Here is a 21993-nt window from a genome sequence, read left to right as displayed (position 1 = left end):
TTTAGCAATGCATTTAAACCTTACAACATTTCTTATGATGATTCTTAACTCCTTCGAGTAAAAAAAATCATCTCTATGTCTTTGCCCATGGGAAAACCTGTCTCACCTACCCCTCCAAATAAAGTTCTATCAAACTTTAAAATAACTTAAAAACAATAAGTCACCTAATCATCTCTGAAACTTAAAGCAGTTAAAAACTGGCCACCAAAAACCATCAATCTCCTCCCCTACATCTTTTGTGCTATATTGAGACAATTTACAGTACTTATATAATATCTATAATTAAATCAGGAAATCTAATGTGCTTGAAACTAATAGACCAACAAAAATTGGGAGAAATGTTTGAAAGCTTCTCTAAAGAGACTAACGGATATTTCACATAACACCCTTTCTGACTTTCAAGATTTCTAGCCAAACATACTATATTCCACCAACTTCATCATATAGTGGACTACATTACAATATCACTTGAAATAAAAAAATATTGCTTAGTGCTTTTCTATGACGTAGCTCAATATTCAAAATTGTTTGGCATGACAACTTATTATTTTAGCTTAATAAAATAGTCTCCATTTAAAATCTTGCTTAAGTAATAGAACATTCATAGTCACATTAAAAACCCTATTTTCCAAAACACGTGACCTTTAAGCTGGGTTCACTAAAGGCAGCGACATAATACTATTACACTATACATTGTTCACAGCTGAGATTACTACAACACAACTCTAAACAAGATATCGTCTCTGCCGACGACAACGTAGACAAGAGACTCGCGACTACATCACTCGTTACCCCAACGTGTATTGTACGCATGCGTATGGTCTCATCACATTTAAAATATTATATTTATATTGTTATTTGTTATTATTACTACTGTAGCAGCTGGTAGATTAAATTCATATTATTCGCATATTCGCATATTTTAATATTTATATATAATAATATTATATTTCAATACTTTCAACATGGAAGGGATTACTCCTTTATCATACAGGGATACAAGATCTTTTTTTTAAGATATTCAATTGGAATTTTTGTTTCATAAGCTTTTATTGGGATAGTTCGTTTTTGATGTCTTCCCTTGTTTCTCGACAAAATTAGGTCAACGGTAACAAAATCTGTATCATTGTAATCATATTTTATATTTAAAATAAAAGGACTTTTGTATGATACCATTATTTCCTTTATATTATTCCACTTTATTATTTCTTTTTCTGTTGATAGTTTCCAATTTAGCTCTTTATTTTCAACTAATGGCTTAAAGTTCAAAAAGTCTTCATTGGACAATTCGTAAACCACATATAAATTGTTCTTGAGTTTGGCACATCTTACCAAAGTCATCCATTGAGATGGGACGTATATTATTTTGCCTTTTTTAGCACATTCAATGTTGGCATGCATACTGTCACCTTCATTTTGTATGTGCCCTTTCTCAAAAAATAAATGTATCTATTCCTATTTTGTCCTCCACAGTTGTCAGAGTAGAAAGTGAATTCTTCTACACCTCTACCCTTTAAAAGTTCAATAAATTTTAACAAGCATGTTCCTATTTCATTTGATCCTCTATTACCTTCAGTTTCTGTCCACATATAATAATAACCCTGCTTATTACCAATGTCAAAAATTGTGAAATTGTAAGTAGCATATTTCTTTTTGTAGTAAAAACGACTTACTTCACTCTGAGGAGAAGTCAATACCTTTTGTAGGTCAAAGACAGCAACACAATATTTAGGGTTGTTTATTGCCCTTTCTTTATCATAATTTTTTTTCAGTCTTGCAATTGTTTTGTTAGACAAATGTTTATCATATGAAACTTGTAATTTATTTTTTTATTCTATGCTGGCCAGTTTATATGTCTCACATTCGTCGCAAAGGTCTTTTTTAGGCTTAAAAAATGACAAATTGAATTTATTGTTGAATATGTCAGTATACTGTCTAAGTGTTACATTTATGATGTTACTACAATTATCTTGTGTTGATGTCATAGGTTTCTCTTTAATCCATTCTAAATAGAGCCTATGCATTTTAGAAATGGAAAGGCCATTTTCAAGATATTTTCTTGTAGATTCAGCTCTAATATAGTGAGAATCAATAACAGGAAAACTTTCAATGTGTTGTCTTATGTAACTTTTAACATTGTATTTAATGGCATGAGGACGATTAGAATGTTTGCCTCTTTGATCTGCAAGTAAAACTGGTGAAGTATTTATTTTTTTGAAAATGTTGCTTATTACTTTATAAGAAATAGCAAATGTTTGCAAAAACATTTTTTGACACACTTGGATTTCCTCGTTTTGTACAGGTATAAAATATTTCCTAGACACATTTCTACGTGACTGAGATGGACTTATCATTAATTGTTTTTTCTGAACTATTCTTACATATCTAGCTATAAACTCACGTTGTTTGTCATAATCACATATTCCTCAGTACAATTCAAAAATAGTTTTACGATCAGTACTGCTAAGTTTGTTAAAACATTTCATTCTACATTTTTCAGAACATGGTGGACCTATTTTCTTCGCATCTCTATTTTGTCCCTTTCTGTTGAGATGTTCCTCTCCTTTGTTTAATTGACATTTAGATTAAACATCAATCCAATCAATAGTATGTTTTAAACATTTTCTTACAAGATTCCGTTTTATTGCAGTTGGCTTGCATTTTTTTTTAGGTATTCTATCTTCCTATTTAAACCCATAAAACAATTATGTAATTACTATGGTTAAAGCTAAAATATTTATATACCTATTGTATAACTTACAGTGAGTGGTAAACTATTTGTTGGATTATTATCGGCTGGTATTACATTTTCTAAGGGAATATACTCAGGATCTTTATCGCTGTCATACTCATCAGGATCATTTTTACTACTAATATTTTCATTATACTATTTTTATATGGACAAATAAAACATGTGTTATTTTGTGTTACCCACTCTTATAATTAAATCTTTATAATATTATTATATAGGAAAAAAATGCAGGTTTTTAAATTTGTTGTTATACCAATTATTTAAAAATCCAGTTAGAATTATTATTGTTTTACATAATAGGTGTTATCTAAGTAGATTTATTAACTTATATAGGTATTACTATTATTTTTTATAGCAGGAAAGTGGTTTGAAGTAGCAAACTACAAACATTTTAGTCACTGATTTAAGCTCTACTAGTAGATTATTATTAATCAATTTAAACTTTAAAGTGAGGTACAAAAATAATTTTAAATTAGCTAAATAGTACATTCAAATAAAAACTATTCTTACTACTTAAGTTTATTATAGAATATGGCATACAAATATTAAAATATTTTATTTTTTGAATACAATAATAACTAATTATAATTTTCATCATCATACCTTTTCAGTTGGATTATTAGTTAATTCCGTTATCGATTTATTATCAATCGATTAATCACATTATAAATTAATTAAATAATCGATTTCTAAATAATACATTAATATCATAATAAAATTCAACAATTGAGTTAAATAACTAGCAAGTTATATTGATCTAATATGTATAATGGATATTGGAATATTGATTATTGGATAGTCAAAAATTACACAATATGTATTATTATTTTTGTTTATTATAGATAGAGTAAGTGGTAGTACACTTGAGATGGTAGTGCAGAGCGGTAGTACACTAAGATGTAACACTTGAACATGACAAAACATTAAAAAAAAACTCTAGCATAATTAATTAAATAACATAATAATTATAAAACTAACAAAATAAACTAGAAAACGCAATACACTAAATAGGACTACAATTGGATTGGGCACTAACCGTGGCGTGGTAGCCGGCGTGCAAACAACCGTTTTCCAAGAAACAATGAAACAATGTGACCAACGTTTTACGTATAACTTATGAAATTTATAATAATCTATTTAAATGAATTGATTTTTGATTAAATCGATTAATGATTGATCGATATATCGATATTAATCGATTTAATCGTAAAAGCAATTAATCGGTGTTTTAAACTATAGTGAAATCACCGATATAACCGATTAATTATATGAATAATCGATTAATTGTTATAACCGCGCAGGCCTAAAGATACGTCTGTTTTCGGCGGTAAGATAATATTGGGAGATTATAAACTATTTGACTTTTATAAGCTCCTAGAAAGAATAGAGTTACTGCCGTTTTCACGGGAAAACAATAAAAAAAAAACGTAATTAGATAAATGGATAAACATTTACTGAAAAATGATAAAAAGTGAGTTACGTCCTTCTTCGTTGGGGGCGTCGATATGCACTTTGAAAAAATAAATTTATAATAATATTTATATATGGTAATAATAAATTGTTTTAAAATTGTCAACGTCCGGTCGGCCACGTGACTTTGAAGAATGTTCAATTATTTTGGGGGATCCTTCGATCTTTTTGGGAGGGCTAAGTCTTCCCAAGCACCCCCCCAATCACCGCCTATTTATAATAACATAATGTCACTGTTGTCGGAACAAATACAATTTAAGGCCAGGTAGTCTTTCTTTTTCGAAATTATTTTTAATACTAATCATGAACAATCGGAAATCGGAATATGCAAACACTAATGTATGAAAATAAATATACTTAACTATATATATGATTTTTCCATCAAATTCCAATGTAGGTAATAAAAAAACGTACTTTTAAAATAAAACAAAATGTATTAAAGGCATGGTCAACTAGAGCTTTGTGGAAAAATATCCAACTTCAAACTGTTATAAATTGTAACCTTGAAACGATGTGGGATGTTAATTAAAATTAAATATCAAAATATTAAATAATAAAAAGTAGGTAGGTAAAAGGTATTATTAAACTACTAGAGGGAACTCAAAATAAATTAATTTTCATTACAAATATTAGTTTAAGTTTATGTCTACTTCACTTTCACTTGTTCACTTATTTATTAAACATAAGTCAGGTTAGTATATTATTTGTAAATTATTTTTACATTCATTTATGTTAAAAATATTTCAATCTTGTTGTAGCACTTGTAGGTACGCCTAAATTAATTGTTACCAGAATATTTTAGGTGCTTTGTGTCTTTTTTAGGTTTTGTTTTTTTTTTTTGCTTTTTTTGCCTTCTTCGGTTCACAAACTGCCAAATTTAATCCCACGAATTGTAAAATATCTATAAAAAATTGTCAAGATCAATGATAAAAAAAAAAATTTAATACAATTTATTTACATAATATTATACATTAATATAATATTTTTATACTGCTTTAATTAACAAAGTATATTAATTTTTAAAATAATTCATCGACTTTATTTGGAGAAAGTATAAAGTGCTTAAAATAAATGTGTTCAATTAAGATTGGTACTTTCTTTATTATCACTTATACATAGGTGCATTTATACTTTATAGGTTACTTATATACCTACTTATATACATTACTTTAACCATACATTTACCAAATTCTTAAAGCTAAGCTAAAATCTTCATAACAAATCGGGCATCGTGTTGCTTGTAATTGTCCTAAGCAATCCATACATGAGACCCTGTGCCCACAAGGCACAAGTGCATGTGTTCTTTCAGCAACTCTACACACAACACATATATTTTGGTTATCTTGCTGTGGATAAAGTTCAGCCAGGTTATGAGGTACTTGGACAAATAGTACCTCACGTGTATCATCATCGGTTTCATTTATAAATTCTTGCCAAATATTTATTTTCCTATTCTCTGGAATAATGAAATAATTTTCATCTAGAAAAAATATTAAAATATTAATTTATGAATATTGTAAGAAAACAATTCTTATAGATAAAAGTTAAGAATAATTGATTAATTCAAAGTATATTTCATAGGTTATTACTCTCAACATTGATTTGTGGTCCAGCTTCCTTTGGCTTACTGGAATATTTTCAATTTTGTCATAGTGCTCTTCAACATTTTCATCTGGAAAAATTATTATTTTTTAGTATGCAACTGATGAAATTATTTAAAAAATCTGTATAGAATTATTTTTTATTGTTGTCATAATTGAATCTTTGAAAATAATAGCTAATAAGTTATAAATTAATCAAGTAATAGGTTATTAGTAATTGATTAGTTAATATACCTATTCTTTTAATGTAAATAACTTTCAACAGTATTGACTTCTGGTTCTGCCTGTTCTGGAATTTCTAGTTCAACAAAATTGTTGGTTTTCTATAGTATCTTTAACAACTGGAATTTCACCTATTTCCAGGAAATCATCTTCAGAACCTAAAATTATAATAGTATTGCATCCAAATGTAATTTAATCATTTATTAATCTAATATTATTCCCTAAGTAAAATCACAGTCTACTTCATTATTAAGCTATCAGTAAATAATTTTATTATAAGATATTTGTTTTTATGTAGGTACATGCTTAGAGTTTCACCTCTTTCGTTCTCGACAAATTCATATTCCAGTTCTTGATTATTATCTATAATTTGTTGGTAACTTTAAATTTGTTTACTTATATAGTGTAACAAAAAGATATAATAAATAAAATAACTTTTATTCAAAACAATATTTAATTTTTTTTTTTAAATATCATGTACAGCCACTTAAGCAGTTGAGCTACATGTTAGTATAACATTTTTATTTTTTAATACCGAAATAAAAATTTTAAATTTTATATAATTTTTTTCGAAAAATTCAAAATGGACAATTTGTAAATTTAGTATTAAGAAAAATTGTTGATTGTAAAAAACATTTATTTAGGTCATAAAGTTCACTTAGAATAAATTTTTAAATCTCATTATATTTGTCAAAAACTTTTAAATTCAAAAAGTATAAGCATTTAAAAAATATTTTATGAGAATTTTTAAATAGGTAAGTTCTTATTTATAAAAATCTAAAAATAACTATTAAACTTCTTAAAACAATGACTTTAAAAAGTTTGTCATTTTAGAAAATTATAAAAATAAACTACTAGACTTAGATAAATGTTTTTACAATCAAAAGTTTCCTAAAGGCCAAATTAATAAATTTTCATAACAAAAAAATAAAAATCTTTTACTATTATACTGTACGTGTAGTGTACACCTCAATAAATTATATTGATTATATTGGTAGAGAAATATAAATAAAAAATATTGATTAGAACAAGTCATTTCATTTTTCAGGTCTTCCAGTTACATCTTATATTGCATAGGTACTGCATTATGGTGGATTACCTTCTTGTTCTTCAATTTCATAATTTTCTTCATTTTGATTGTTGTGTGTAATGTGAAGGGAAAAATGTCTTAATCTCTCTTCATATGATGCTACAGAATATGAACAACGTTTTAAGAATTCTTTGAGATTAATGAGACCAAGTTCTAGTTGTTGAGTAGCATATTTTATTTTTTGACTGTTAGCAATAAATTTTCTTCTAGTATTTCTTGTCGTATTCAATCCATTTTATAGTTGGTTTACAACAATAGAAGTACTTTGCATTAAATTACACAACTTATATATAACATAATAAATTAAGCAATATCGTTTTAGTAATAATTAAAAGCAAATATACTTAAATATTATGTATAACCACAACAATAATTTTTATTTTATATATAATAAAATATAATGGTATGTTATATAAGTTAAGTCTGTAAAATTTAAATAAAGTATATACTTTTTACTAATATAAATTAATATGACTTATATTAGAAACCTAAAAAAAAAATGTGTAAACGAAAGTAAAATAAAAATACTGACTAAGAAATATCCACAGATTTGGATGAGCCACTCCAAAAGAATATCTCAACTTATTGTGAAAGGATTCAAGATGATTGTGAACAGATAAAACATCACATCCTACTTTGGCAATCCAAAACCTAATAAATTATAATTTATTATAATTTACAAATAACATTTGTATCCCCATCATAATTTAATCAAATATATTTTTTTTTTATTAAATACCATTTACCTTTCATAATAATCAGAAAGCAGATTCATATTAATTTCATTTCTTTGTGCATATCTCGTTATACTATTCTTAAGCCTTGATTGATTTTATCCCCAGGCAGTATTGGCAGTACCATCATCTGGCTTAATGTACAAAGAGCATTTTACATAATAACAAGTTGATTTTGATTCACCAAATTTAAATACCCAAGAGCTTTCATCTTTTTCCATACTACCTAAAAAGAATAATTATATAACTATTAAAATATACATTTAGGTAGGTACTAAAAACTATTAAGATGAACTAGATGAAGCTACGCACCCACAGCATGCATTGTCTGTCTTACAGACAAATAACATAAATGTACGATTTAAATAATCTATTTCACTCTGTGTGAAAATATTATTTCTTGAAAAACAAAAAAAATGTTAGATTCCGCAGTTATCAGAATAATATTTTACCCAATACTTATATTAATGTATTATTGTTAAATCATTTTACTAATCCTTAAATTATAGAATTAATTTTATTTTAAAGGCTTATTTAAACTTCTAATAACATACTAAGTATAAAATATAAAATATAAAATAACAAACATACCATTTTTAATATTTATAATTGACATTTAATTAATTTGATGAATTTTAAAAAGCTAATGCAGTAGTGCCTATATATAAAAAAAATAAAAGCTCTTTTACACCCAATAGCATCGATTTATGTCAAAGGATATTGTTAAAATTAATGCAAGAGTGTATTAACCTATCATGAAACTTAAAAGTAAGAATATTATCTAGTAAATCTCATAGGTCTTTTTATATTTTAATTTTAAAGCAAGTTATGAGTATTTTTAAATTTTAAATTGTTTGTTCATCTTAAGTTTTCATATTTCAATTTAAAATTAAAATATAAAAAGACTCAAGAGATTCACTAGTTAATATTCTTATTAACAGAGTTGAATGGATTATTCAAAACGTACAATTTTCTATTGTAAATTTTAAATGTAATGTAAGATATTTTTATTTACTTGGTTATGATGAAACCAGCGCCCAATCCGTCTTGCAGAAGGAAAATTATCTTGTAATGTTTTACTTAAGGTAGTTTCAAAATCTGTTAGTATTTTACGGGGGTTAAAGTTTGGTAGAAGTTCATTTTTTACATAATTTAACACTGCTTGATAACTACTTTTTTTCTTCGATTCCATCAAAGCATAAACTATAATGGTATACTCTATAAAAAAACAAATAATTTAACAACACAATGTAAGTAGATATTTAATAAAATATTGATAAGTAGTTTATAACTTACATGGTTTTCAATTATACCGTGTAATGTGAGAAGTTGGTAGGATTTAGGCTTTGAAGGAACTATTCTAAACGTAGCATCCACATGCAACTCTCGCTTACACATAGTAAGGATATTATTTATTAGTGACTGTGAAGCAAAAACAATTGAATACTTCCCATTTGTATCCAGTACTCAACCTAAAAAATAAAAATAATACATCTCCTTCAGATATGTATTGATTGATATCTATGTATAATATGAGTTTACCTTTATAAATAACTTCTTCATTTATACTGTATCGATTTAAATCTCCGGCTATAAATTGATTGGCTAGTTAATGTAAAGTATCAGAAACTACTGGAAGGGATGATGTTCTTGCCCTTCTCATAGAACTTTCTGCTGAATGTTTGGTGTAATTTGAGGCTGATTCTGGGCAACTAATTTTTTTTTATTAATATCAAAATATATTTGAATATAAACATTAAAACAGGCAAATGTGTTATACCAAGTTTTGTATTAATCATAAGACACTTATTATTTTAAAAAAATTAACTTTTTTGAAAATATTTCTTTATCTTATTTTAAGTTGTTTTTAAAAAAAATAGTTATACCTAAATATATTTTTATGTTTTTATTTTATTTTTTTTTTCAATTTTATTTTGATTTTCGACATTAAATACTTCTAATTTCATATTTCGAATTATTATTATTTTGATCTATAATATTGATCACTTGAAACTTGGCGTCAAAACCATATTTTTTTGTTGATAATTGTCAGTTATACCATTGATTATAATATAGTAAACACATAAGCCAAAGTATAGGAATTTTCGGCTACTAAAATTATGTTTATAGTGGTTGCCGATGGATGGCGTTGTATCAATGAACAACTATTTTTATATAAAATAACATTTATTAATTTAGTTATTAATATCCGAATTCGGTCGTAAGTTCGTGACGCCAGAGCTTGATATTTTTGGTCGTACACGAAAATAATATTATTTACATTAGTTAGATACCCAACAATGAATACGATAAAAATTACAAAGGTTTTGTTAACCCAGAATAGATTAAACGACTATAATTTACATACATAATAACGCGATTGTAATAGTAGGTACATATTTGAAAAATAACTTATAATATAATATCAATTGATATAATTTTAATACTTATTAAAATCTAAAACAGTACCTATATAATAATACACAGAGACGGATTTACACAATTGCCACCCCTAGACAAATTTTTTTTGCCACCCCATTACGACTTAGTAAAAAAACAAAAAAACGAAATATGTAATCTATGGTTAGTATTTAGATAATATACGTTCCGGCAGTCGTTCAATTATTTACTTGGACGTTTATTGTTATGTATTAGCATTATAAAATAATGAAGAAATTATATTAACAAGAATATTATGTTATACAAATATTAAACATTTTCATTTTCCATCCTTCAAAGTAATCACCGTACATAAGAAAATCAAAAAGAAACCTTGAGTATATTTTCAATAAAATATTGGCCTAAAATTGCCGCCCTTAAAAATTTGCCGCCCTAGGCAATTGCCTACTTTGCTTAACGCTAATCCGCCACTGATAATACATAATAATAAGAAATATATTACTGCCTAGTACTTCATAGTAATATACCTACCTAATAAAAATAAAATAAAATACATAACGATATTTTTATTATTCATTATTAAATTGTATAATTTTAAATATGATTAAGAATTTTCAATTTTGCAATTTTTGTTAATGCGATGTTGTTGAAAAATGTTTCGCTTTTTTAAATATTTTACATACGATGAGTTTTTCGAGAATTATGTTCGAAACAAGCATTTTAATTTTCATTAATCCATGTTGATATTAATTGATCTTCTTTAAAATAATTAATTAATTTCATTTTGAGTTTTTTCTGATGTAGAATTTTGGAAAAATATTTTCAAAAATATATAAAGCACGATCTATGATGCTGTTAAAACAATCAGTTGGTGCTTCAACCAAAGGACCCGCATCTTTGTTGATATCTGGATAATTTTTATATAATATGAGCAATTGATTTTGATTATTCATATTTTTTGTCGATTCTAAACTAGCTTTGCATATTTCACAATTAAATTTTGATATACATTTGTATGCTAAATTCCCCGAAAAATACGTAACCGAACAATCTTCTAAAGTAATAGATTTAGTTTCTTCTGTTTCGTGTAGGTACTTTTAATATTTTGGGTGATGAAATGGAAGGTAATAAAGAAATAAATCCAGTTTCTGACAATGAATCATTCATACTTTCAGTTATCGTCACATCATTATCATTATAAATTACGCTTATGTCTTCAATAGTACTTTCTTCTTCACAGTTCGTCTCTTTTGATTGACATAACGAAAATATACACGTACTTCTAAAATAAGTTCTTAATGTTTTCGACGTAGGGTTCTTATTATAACCTCCTTTCTGGCGAAATATTGAAAATAAATTTTCAAATACATCTTGATTTAGACGATTTGTTAATAAAAATATAATATTATTATTCTTTTCTCTTTGTAAAAAAAGGGTTTATCCACCGAAATATTGAACAATCTCAAAGCACTTTGATTATTTGTTCCTTGATCACATATTATAAGTTTTGGTAATAAACCAACATTTAATAACACTTGTAAAACATCAATTATAAGTGTTTTTAAAATATCATGTGAACAGCTGAATGAACTAAAAAATAGGCAATTGGAATTTTCCATGACGTATAAACGCCCCTAGCCATGAATACTAGAGTAGTATTAGCAGTTTTATTTGATCTTCTAAGTCTTCCTAAATTTTCAAACCCTTCGACAAAATCAAAATCCTTAGAATATTCAAGAAGTTCTTTAATTGAAATTTCTTCAAAGCAAACACTACATACATTATCTTTATACGTTTTAAATTCAAACTTTCTTTTTAAATGACCAAAAATAATTTATTAAAACCTGGTAGGTACTTATACTGGCCAATCCAACGTCGAACTGTGCTTGGAATTGGTAAATTAACTCTTTGTAAACGTAAAAAATTATACGATGTAAGAGATTTATAAAATAAAGATAAAGCAATTTTTTTCTCCTGAATGTTCCATGGTCGACGTTTGTTTCGTAATTGCATTGTAACAATCGCTCTCGAATCATGAGATAGAAATAGTTTTTAATTTAGAAATATGAGTAATTTTATTGTGTAATAATTTTTTTTTGTTGTTTGATTATTTTTTATTGTTGTTTCAATAATTGTATCAGCGAAAATATTTCTTTTTGAAACAGGACTTGGCATATCTAACATGACAATATAACAAGATAACATGACATATCATGAGATTTAATATACTGTAGTCTGTAATATAATGCAATATTATTGTGAATTACAATTAAATATTGATATAATGTAATCGAATAATGATCTCTATAATATGTTGTATGCAAAAGCAGGTAGGTACCTACTACCTATAGGTTGTTGAGAACACGAAATTAGTTCTGTTGATCATAACTTGGCATATTGTATGTACATTCTACACAAAGTGTACAAATCGGATACCTATATTTTAATTTTTAGGGCTTTAAGCTCAGCCCTTAATAGTTAATAGATAGATAGTAAAAATTGGGTCAACGGTTTTTAGATGTATGAAAATATAATAAAAATTTTAAACACCGTTCCAAAAACCAAAACCAAACATTTTCAAAAACCGTTCTTGAAACCCATAAATTTTTTTAAAAACCTTTTTTGAAACCGAAACCAAAACCACAAAGTTTGAAAAACCGATCTTAAAACCTAAACCAAAACCAGAAAATTTAGAAAACCGTTCTCAAAAACCGAAACCGTTAAAAAATGAAACGGTTTCGATCCCTGCTTGATTTTGTATATATTTTTTATGGTTTATTGTTGAATGGAGTTGATGGCGATAATGTAACAGGACTAATATCTATAAAATTTAATTTAAAATAATGAAAAATGAAATTGAGGCTGATATAAATGTTTTTAGAAGATTATAAAAAATAAAAAAACGTGGAAAAACTTATAAATTAAAAAAGGGTGGTGAAAATTTTTTTATACATTTTTACTACCTACAAAATAATTTGAAAATAACGATGGTTTTAACTAATTGTAGTCAATATTTGAACTTCAAATGCTAATAAAAATTTAAAAAAGCGGGTAAGTCGTGGATGTCGCTCTGCTGTACAGTAGGTTACAAGTGGGTTAGGTACTGTAATGGATGGAATTAAATTTAAATCCAATGATATTATATCATTGTATACGAAAAACGATTCTGAGCGGAGACGGTTTATCTGTCTAGGATATATTATAGATTATTAAAAATTTTCAAATCTTAGATTTAAAAAGAAAATTTTTATGAACTTTTAGCTTAAAATAATTTGTGAATTTTTGTGATTTTCACGTGTTTTGTCAAAATTCAAACTTAGAATGCTTATAAAAAAAAAAAAATGTGAATGAATTTCTTTTATTTTTCAACTGCTATTGTAACAATATGTTAAGAGCTTTGTATTAAATTTTCAAGCTTTTCTACCCAACAAAAAAAAGGCTGACAAATCATCTCCGTTCAGAATCGTTTTTCGTATCCAATGATCCTGTCATTGGATTTAAATTTAACACTACTGTATATAATATAATGATCCACACGGCACCTACTGCAGAGTACTGCAAATCTACAACTCCGTTGTACTCTGCAAATCTAAATAATTTAAATAAATCCGGCATTCATTCAAGGTTTGTGTGTGTGTGTGTGTGTGTGTGTGTGTGTGTCCTTTGTGTTTTCCTAGCATTTACATAAACACAATAACTACTATTAATAATAACCTATAACCTATATCAATAATCTTGTTATTCGTAACAAATTTTAATATTTTTATCCTTCTCCTTACATTATTTTATTTTAGCGTTATAACATTATAACAATATTGTTTCGAGTTTTAATCTTTACAGCCGCCTTTGTTAAGTGTTCCCTGTACGAGTATGTCAGCATTCTATCCAACGTTATTCCTAAATATGTCGGATTAGGATTATTTCTTCTTTGTTTTTCGTTAAATATCACCTTAATTTCCCTTCTTGCAACTCTGTTGTTGAGATAAACACTGTGACCTAGGTTTGGTGTGAGCCTCCAGTTGTTACAGTAGGTACTTATTTAGTTCACTCAGGTCTTTCATGCAGTATTTTTCTAATGGCGTACGCAGGGGTAGGGTTCTAGGGTTATAACCCCCCTCCCGAAATTTCTAGTTCACCTATAGTTTGGGGGGTATGGGGGGGGGGGCGAAGCCCCCACTGGTCTCTGATCAACCTATACTGAAAACCCTACCAGAATTAAAATCCTGCGTACGCTACTGTAAATAATTTTTTGTAGAGATCGAGTGTTTTTTTTTTGACATAGGAGGGCTATATTGTCTGCGTAAATAAATTTGTTTGATTTGGTGTTATGTTAGGTAGATCAATGGGGTAAAAGTTGAATAGTAGGGGAGCTAAAACAGATTCTTGTGGCAGTCCATTGTTTAGGGTTTTTTGCTTACTTTTTCTATCACCTATAACTACTGTGAGAAATCTGTTGTTCAGCATACTATTTATGATACCACTTATTGTTTTACAGGGTATAACCCGTAGGAATTTAGTAATAATCCCATCGTGCCATTCTGTGTCATATGCTGCCGTGAGGTCAATAAAGGCTGCATCGGATTTTAGTCCTTCTTCAAACCTATCTTCGATAAGATCGATCTTTCGATAACCTAACCTAACCGAAGTGCGGTAATTACCAAAAATACCGTACCTAGCCATTTAGCTCTTAGGACCTAGGTAATTACCGAAAATACAATACCTACCTACATTTATTTTTCATTATTTTTATGTTATCTGATAATTATAATGGCATAATGCCATGATACCTATTGTATTATTATAATGAAAAAATAATAGACAGCTAAATAGCCGACTATGATTTGTTATTGAAGCCGTATCACCCTCCCGTCCGCTCTATGTGGCAATATTTACACTTTTATAGTTTTATATGTATTTGCTGAAAACATTGCATGGACTTAGAAACACTTATAAATTCACCGAGACACGGTATTTATTACGAGCATAGAGTATTGACCATAAACCTATATACTAATGGACATCGTTTAGAGACAGAAGGGATTATTGAGAGAGAAAAGAAACTAAGTAGTCCTCACCTCGGTATTTTCGGTAATTAGCGGAGTACGGTATTTTCGGTAATTACCGGTAATACCGTAGTTACTGGTAGTAAACAAATACCGGATACCGGTATCAGAATTTCGAATACCGCCAGCCCTAAATTGACCTCTAATATACAATTTAAAGGTTAAATTATTTTATAGGGCTTCTCGTGTGCTTTTTATTATATTTTAATTTTTAATCGAGTTTTGAGTATTTTAAAAATGTAAATTGTTTATACATCTTAAAATAATCATAACTCGCTTTAAAATTAAAATAAAAAGCCCATGATAAGCCCTGGATAATAATAATAATTAAAAAAAAAAATTAGATGTCATTCACAGTGATTTTTAAACTAACGGAAGAAGATGTGCTTCAATTGTACGTACTATGATACGCACGTGTAAGAATGATTATGACATCACATGAGACATCTAATTTTTTTTCTGATTTATTTATATATTATTTCGTGGCTATTTGGGCCATTGGGAAGAAGAAGGTGATAGATAGATAGGTTATAGAACGGTAGGTGGCAGAGTTTCTATTGGGGCACCCGTAGGTTTCTGCCATACCCCGGAGTGGGGGATGGCGGCACTTGTTCTCCAGACACCGTAAATTGCCCGAAGAAAAATGCCGCCCGATGGTCGAGGATCGAACCCGGTACGGTTGAGCCACAGCCGACGCGTTAGACCGCTCGGCCATCTCGTCCCCCAACTATTTTGTATATTTTCAAACTATTTAAGAGTACGTAACAGTGGTATTTATTGTTTCCGTCTTACCAGTGTGTAATATAGCAAATTTACGCTCAGCAGAACACTTGTAGCTCCTTTAGTTTAAAAATTACAGTGAATCGACCTATTATAAAATTTGATGGTAAGAACATTATCTGTGTTTGTACGTTGGTTTTTTACGATAGTTCAATTTTTAAGTGAGTTATGAGCATTTTTAATGTACTGTATATTATATGCTCATAACTCACATTTAATTATCGTAAAAACCAACGTACAAACACAGATAATTTTCTTACCATCAAGTTTCATAATAGGTCGATTCACTGTAATTTTTTAATTAAATGAGCTACAAGTGTTCTGTTAAGGGTAAATTTGTTATATTACGCACTGGTAAGATGGAGACAACAAATTCCACTGTTACGTACTTTTAATCCTATATATGTAACGTTACTGCAGACCTCGTATCCTTGCTTTTTTATACGACTACAATTTATTTTATAATCGATTAATAATGTTAACTGTTAAATTAATTTTTGAGCTATCATAGTTATATATCTAGAAGCTGTATATATTTATAAATGTATAAATAATTATTAATTAATAAACATTATATTATATAGTGGCCACCGCGCATCGGGGTTATGGTTATATGGCATTATGCCATTATAATTATCAGATTACATAAAAATAATGAAAAATAAATGTAGGTAAGTATTGTATTTTCGGTAGTTACCTAAGTCCTAAGAGCTAAGTGGCTAGGTACAGTATTTTTGGTAATTACCACAACTCGGTATTTTCGGTAATTACATAGGTACGGTATTTTAGGTTATTTTTTTATTTTTTTGATATTAATCTGTCGAAAACGCAAAAATTTGCAAGTAATTTTGAAGTTGAAAAATCATAAAATTTTTTGCGTTTATAACTAAAAGGATTAAAAATACAACACTAAGTTTTCCATAAGTTTTCCTTCAAGTAGCTATAGAGAAAACTCGAAGCATCATTATAGGAAAAATTTTAAGTGCGTTTGAATTTTAAATTTTCACGAAATAGCGTAATGATAACGATTTATCCTGAAACGATTTTAAATAATTGTTATTATTCAAAAAGTATAAGTCGTAGATACTTGAAAATTTTATCAGTTATTTAGATTGGCATTTTCTTTACATGAGTTAATTTTTTATAAGAATACATAGGCACAATTTTTTTTTTTAGCATTTGAAGTTCAAATATTGACAAAAATTTGTCAAAACCATGAATATTTTAGATTCTGAGCGGAGCGATGGATGTATTGATTTTACCATGATGTGTTTTTTTTTTTTTTTTTTTTTTTTGTGTCTGTCATCACGTTTTGGGGCAGTAAAAATGCTTCGATTTTTGACTTCAGTACCTCGTTCGATCAGAAAGTGAATCTAGTTGGTACTTTGGGGGGTCAAAAGTAAAAAATTCTTAATACTTTTCTAAAAAATTGAGAAAAACAAACTAAAAATTAAGGGAAAAACGAGAAATTTTACGCACACTCATTTTTCGACAAAATCGATTTTGGTTTTTGATGTAACTTTAAAACAAATGACCATAGATACATGAAATTTTCACCTAATGTTTATATAAGTATATTCTATCCACCATGCAATTTTCAAAATTTTCGACTTAAGTTGAACTATTCATAGGCATTTCAAATTTTCGATCATTATTAGTTTTTTTTAAATTAATATCGATAAAAATTTATTTGTTAAGCAGAAAAGCTTGAAAATTTAGAACAAGGCTCTTAACATATTGTTACAATAGCAGTTGAAAAATAAAAGAAATTCGTAGTCACAATTTTTTTTTATAAGCATTCAAAGTTTGAATTTTGACAAAATACGTAAAAATCACGAAAATTCACAAATTATTTTAAGCTAGAAATTCATAAAAAATTTTCTTTTTAAATCTAAGATTTAAAAATTTAATACAAGATTCCTTACAAGTTTTTCAATCTTTATCACAAATAAAAATTCCACCTGAAATTCAAATTAAATTTTTATGAGCATTTGAAATTTAAATTTTTACAACATTGGATTTTCACTTTTAGCGATTTCCTTATTTTGGTGTAACTCTAAAACAAATTACCACAGATACTTGAAATTTTGACTGAATGTTTATATAGGCGTGTTATATATTTGATAAAATTTTCAAAATATTTAGATTTGTTTTGAGCTGTTTACTGACATTATAATTTTTCAACTTTATTAGTTTTTTTTTCTATAAATATCGATAAAAATTTATTTGTTCGGTAGAAAAGCTTGAAAATTTAATACAAGGCTTCTAACACATTGTTACAATAGAAGTTAAAAAATATTAAAAATTCGTAGGCATAATTTTTTTTTATAAGCATTTAAAGTTCAAATTTTGACTAAATACGTAAAAATTACGGCAATGTTCAAATTATCTTAGATAGAAATTCATAAAAGTTTTCTGTTTAATTCTAAGATTTGAAAATTTTATACAAGGCTCCTAACATATTTTTACAATAGAAGTTGAAAAATAAAAGAAATACATAGTCACAATTTTTTTTTATAAGCATTCAAAGTTTGAATTTTTACAACATATTATGTAAAAATCACGAAAATTCGTAAATTATTTTATGCTAGAAATTCATAAAAAATTGTCCTTTTATATCTAAGATTTAAAAATTTAATACAAGGCTCATTATATATTTTTACAATAGTGATTGAAAAATAAAAGAAATATATTGTCACAATTTTTTTTTATAAGCATTTAAAGTTCAAATTTTGACTAAATACGTAAAAATTACGGCAATATTCAAATTATCTTAGATAGAAATTCATAAAAGTTTTCCTTTTTAATTCTAAGATTTGAAAATTTAATACAAGGCTCCTAACATATTTTTACAATAGAAGTTGAAAAATAAAAGAAATACATAGTAACAATTTTTTTTTATAAGCATTCAAAGTTTGAATTTTTACAACATATTATGTAAAAATCACGAAAATTCGTAAATTATTTTATGCTAGAAATTCATAAAAAATTTTCATTTTATATCTAAGATTTGAAAATTTAATACAAGGCTCATTATAAATTTTTACAATAGTAATTGAAAAATAAAAGAAATATATAGTCACAATTTTTTTTTATAAGCATTTAAAGTTCAAATTTTGACTAAATACGTAAAAATTACGGCAATATTCAAATTATCTTAGATAGAAATTCATAAAAGTTTTCCTTTTTAATTCTAAGATTTGAAAATTTAATACAAGGCTCCTAACATATTTTTACAATAGCAGTTGCAAAATAAAAGGAATACATAGTCACAATTTTTTTTTTAAGCATTCAAAGTTTGAGTTCTGACAACATATTATGTAAAAATCACGAAAATACAGAAATTATTTTAAGATAGAAATTCATAAAAAAATTTCTTTTTATATCTAAGATTTGAAAATTTAATACAAGGTTCATAATATATTTTTACAATAAAAATTGAAAAATAAAAGAAATTCGTAGTCACAATTTTTTTTTACAAGCATTCAAAGTTTGAATTTTGACAACATATGTAAAAATCACGAAAATTCGCAAATTATTTCAAACTAGAAATTCATAAAAAATTTTCTTTTTAAAACTAAGATTTGAAAATTTTTAATAATCTATAATATATCCTAGACAGATAAACCGTCTTCGCTCAGAATCGTTTTTCGTATACAATGATATAATATCATTGGATTCAAATATAATTCCATCCATTACAGTAACCCACTTGTAACCTACTGTACAGCAGAGCGACATCCACGACTTACCCGCCTTTTTTTTTTTGTGTTTGTCATTACGTTTTGGGGCAGTAAAAATGCTTCGACTTTTAACTTCAGTACCTTGTTAAATTAGAAAGTGAATCTAGTTGATACTTTGGGGGATCAAAAATAAAAAATTCTTAATATTTTTCTAACTAATCGGGATAAACAAACTAAAATTTTACGGAAATTTTACGAACAATCAGTTTTCGATAAAATCGATTTTAATTTTTTATGTAACTTTAAAACGAATGGCCATTGATACATGAAATTTTCACCGAATGTTTATATAAGTACCTATGTTCTATCCACCATAAAATTTTTAAAAAAAATTGACTTAAGTTGAACTATTCATAGGTATATGCAATTTTCAATCATTATTAGTTTTTTTTTAAATTAAAATCGATAAAAATTCATTTTTTAGGTATAAATTCTTGAAAATTTAATACAAGGCTCTTAACATATTATTACAATATCAGTTGAAAAATAAAATAAATTCATTGTTACAATTTTTATTATAAGCATTCAAAGTTTGAATTTTGAATTTTGACAAAATACGTAAAAATCACAAAAATTCACAAATTATTTTAAGCTAGAAATTAATAAAAAAATTTCTTTTTTAAACTAAGATTTAAAAATTTAATATAAGATTCCTTACAAGTTTTTCAATCTTTATCACAAAAAAAATAACCACCGGAAATTCAAATTAAATTTTTATAAGCATTTGAATTTCAAATATTGACAAAAATTCGTCAAAACCATGAATATTTGCGAATTATTTTGTAGTTCAAAATTCATAATATTGTTAGTATTTTTATCTAAGGTTATAAAATTAAACCATAGGCGAATCTACAGGGTGTGCCTGGTGTGTCAGTGCACACCCTGCGACTCTTAAAAACCTGTGAAGAGCCCATTATACTCATTTCAGTTACAATGGTATTGAGTAATGAGTCTAAACATTAAACAATTTGTTTTTAATTTTAATACATTTTTATGAGTACAAATATTGCCAATAAATATTATAGTGATAAAAATAGTTGATAAATGATCAGCAATATTTTCAAGAAAAGAAAAAAACATGCCTGTTTATTTATAGCACGGCTATAGTCGTAATTTATAGCCATAATCATAGTTGTTTTATGTAATTTAATTTTACCAGTAATTATCATTTTTATAGTTATTGACAAAATGAAAAATACTTTATTTCGTATTTCGTATTAACATTTAACATAGAAGTATTAAGTATAATATCATGTCACCTATTACTAGATACCAGTTATATTATATATTTCATACAATTCTTTGTTATTAATAATAATAAAAATAAGATGTTATATTAAACTTCCAAGAATTTTAAACATAATTGATTAACAATTTGATTGTTAGTTGTATGTCCAAAAATAATAATTGAGTAACATATATTGAACTTTGCAATAGTGATGGTTTATTAAATTGAAACATTACATGTGTATTTTACAGCATGAAAAATAGCATATAAACTAGGTAATAAAAATTAATCTTAATAATATTATTTAACATTATTAGATACCTAATGTTATTTCAAATGGGAAACATATTCTAAACGTGTGATAACTGAGAGGTATTTTGAACTTCAGAGGGTCTTTTTGAGGTGAAGGCACACCCTGCTATGAATTCCTAGATTCGCCTATGAATTAAACACTAAGTTTTCCATAAGTTTTGCTTCAGATAGCTATAGAGAAAATTTGAAGCGTCATTATAGGAAAAATGTTTTGAGCGTTTGAGTTTTAAATTTTTATGAAATCGCGTAATGATAACGATTTATCCTCAAACCAGGTATATGTATATCTATGATAATTGATAATATAAGGTATTATGAATTATGATAACTTTACTAATTGATTAACCATGCGTTATGCAAAATGCGTCTTAATTGAAAAATAAAATATTTGTTTCAAAATAGAATATATGACAATATTTTAATATACCTAATATATCCTAGACTGACAAATCATCTCCGTTCAGAATCGTTTTTCGTATACAATAATACCTACCATTGCATTCAAATTTAATCCCATCCATTACAGTAACTATAACTGTACAGCAGAGCAACATCCACGACTTACCCGCTTTTTATACATAATGTTATATTTGTGGTA

The 21993-nt window shown here is 26.8% G+C and overlaps 1 pseudogene; it reads right to left on the bottom strand.

The window, feature by feature from the left end:
- Positions 1-7130: 7130 nt before the first annotated feature.
- On the bottom strand, positions 7131-9532 carry LOC149060706 (uncharacterized; annotated as a pseudogene).
- Positions 9533-21993: the final 12461 nt, after the last annotated feature.

Source organism: Diuraphis noxia, unplaced genomic scaffold, assembly GCF_037042655.1.
Source record: "Diuraphis noxia isolate RWA-SAM2 unplaced genomic scaffold, SU_Dnox_SAM2 contig0001, whole genome shotgun sequence".
In the NCBI taxonomy this organism is placed as follows: domain Eukaryota; kingdom Metazoa; phylum Arthropoda; class Insecta; order Hemiptera; family Aphididae; genus Diuraphis; species Diuraphis noxia.
Note: the sequence above shows the minus strand (reverse complement) of the source record. Positions and strands in the feature narration are given on the sequence as shown.